Source organism: Musa acuminata, unplaced genomic scaffold, assembly GCF_036884655.1.
Source record: "Musa acuminata AAA Group cultivar baxijiao unplaced genomic scaffold, Cavendish_Baxijiao_AAA HiC_scaffold_407, whole genome shotgun sequence".
Classification (NCBI taxonomy): domain Eukaryota; kingdom Viridiplantae; phylum Streptophyta; class Magnoliopsida; order Zingiberales; family Musaceae; genus Musa; species Musa acuminata.
Window position 1 is genome coordinate 220,001 of NW_027020655.1, and position 2,500 is coordinate 222,500.

Here is a 2,500-nt window from a genome sequence, read left to right on the forward strand (position 1 = left end):
GCTCACGACGGTCGCCGCGGCACACAAGAACAGCCCAAAAACAGGCCAAAACAGCCCAAAAACGGGCCAAAACTGGCCATTTTTGGCTGCGCGAGCGAGCAGCGAGCGGCGGACAGCGAGCGAAGCGAGAGGCAGCACCGTCCCTGCTATACGAAAGCCCCATCCAGCCCTGTGCCACCCGGGGGGTTCCAGGGTGCTGAGATGGCTGACGTTTTGCTCCGCTCACGACGGTCGCCGCGGCACGCAAGAACAGGCCAAAAACTGGCCAAAACAGCCCAAAAACGGGCCAAAACTGGCCATTTTTTGCTGCGCGAGCGAGCGGAGAGCGGCGAACAGCGAGCGAAGCGCGAGGCAGCACCGTCCCTGCTATACGAAAGCCCCATCCAGCCCTGTGCCACCCGGGGGGTTCCAGGGTGCTGAGATGGCTGACATTTTGCTCCGCTCACGACGGTCACCGCGCCACACAAGAACAGCCCAAAAACAGGCCAAAACAGCCCAAAAACGGGCCAAAACTGGCCATTTTTGGCTGCGCGAGCGAGCGGCGAGCGGCGAACAGCGAGCGAAGCGAGAGGCAGCACCGTCCCTGCTATACGAAAGCCCCATCCAGCCCTGTGCCACCCGGGGGGTTCCAGGGTGCTGAGATGGCTGACGTTTTGCTCCGCTCTCGACGGTCACCGCGCAATGCAAGAACAGGCCAAAAACTGGCCAAAACGGCCCAAAAACGGGCCAAAACTGGCCATTTTTGGCTGCACGAGCGAGCGGCGAGCGGCGGACAGCGAGCGAAGCGAGAGGCAGCACCGTCCCTGCTATACGAAAGCCCCATCCAGCCCTGTGCCACCCGGGGGGTTCCAGGGTGCTGAGATGGCTGACGTTTTGCTCCGCTCTCGACGGTCACCGCGCAATGCAAGAACAGGCCAAAAACTGGCCAAAACGGCCCAAAAACGGGCCAAAACTGGCCATTTTTGGCTGCACGAGCGAGCGGCGAGCGGCGGACAGCGAGCGAAGCGAGAGGCAGCACCGTCCCTGCTATACGAAAGCCCCATCCAGCCCTGTGCCACCCGGGGGGTTCCAGGGTGCTGAGATGGCTGACGTTTTGCTCCGCTCTCGACGGTCACCGCGCAATGCAAGAACAGGCCAAAAACTGGCCAAAACGGCCCAAAAACGGGCCAAAACTGGCCATTTTTGGCTGCACGAGCGAGCGGCGAGCGGCGGACAGCGAGCGAAGCGAGAGGCAGCACCGTCCCTGCTATACGAAAGCCCCATCCAGCCCTGTGCCACCCGGGGGGTTCCAGGGTGCTGAGATGGCTGACGTTTTGCTCCGCTCTCGACGGTCACCGCGCAATGCAAGAACAGGCCAAAAACTGGCCAAAACGGCCCAAAAACGGGCCAAAACTGGCCATTTTTGGCTGCACGAGCGAGCGGCGAGCGGCGGACAGCGAGCGAAGCGAGAGGCAGCACCGTCCCTGCTATACGAAAGCCCCATCCAGCCCTGTGCCACCCGGGGGGTTCCAGGGTGCTGAGATGGCTGACGTTTTGCTCCGCTCTCGACGGTCACCGCGCAATGCAAGAACAGGCCAAAAACTGGCCAAAACGGCCCAAAAACGGGCCAAAACTGGCCATTTTTGGCTGCGCGAGCGAGCGGCGAGCGGCGGACAGCGAGCGAAGCGAGAGGCAGCACCGTCCCTGCTATATACGAAAGCCCCATCCAGCCCTGTGCCACCCGGGGGGTTCCAGGGTGCTGAGATGGCTGACGTTTTGCTCCGCTCACGACGGTCACCGCACCACGCAAGAACGGACCATAAACAGGCCAAAACAGCCCAAAAACGGGCCAAAACTGGTCATTTTTGGCTGCGCGAGCGAGCGGCGAGCGGCGAACAGCGAGCGAAGCGTGAGGCAGCACCGTCCCTGCTATACGAAAGCCCCATCCAGCCCTGTGCCACCCGGGGGGTTCCAGGGTGCTGAGATGGCTGACGTTTTGCTCCGCTCACGACGGTCACCGCGCCATGCAAGAACGGACCAAAAACAGGCCAAAACAGCCCAAAAACGGGCCAAAACTGGCCATTTTTGGCTGAGCGAGCGAGCGGTGAGCGGCGAACAGCGAGCGAAGCGAGAGGCAGCACCGTCCCTGCTATACGAAAGCCCCATCCAGCCCTGTGCCACCCGGGGGGTTCCAGGGTGCTGAGATGGCTGACGTTTTGCTCCGCTCACGACGGTCGCCGTGCCACGCAAGAACGGACCAAAAACAGGCCAAAACAGCCCAAAAACGGGCCAAAACTGGCCATTTTAGGTTGCGCGAGCGAGCGGCGAGCGGCGAACAGCGAGCGAAGCGTGAGGCAGCACCGTCCCTGCTATACGAAAGCCCCATCCAGCCCTGTGCCACCCGGGGGGTTCCAAGGTGCTGAGATGGCTGACGTTTTGCTCCGCTCACGACGGTCACCGCGCCACGCCAGAACAGACCAAAAACAGGCCAAAACAGCCCAAAAACGGGCCAAAACTGGCC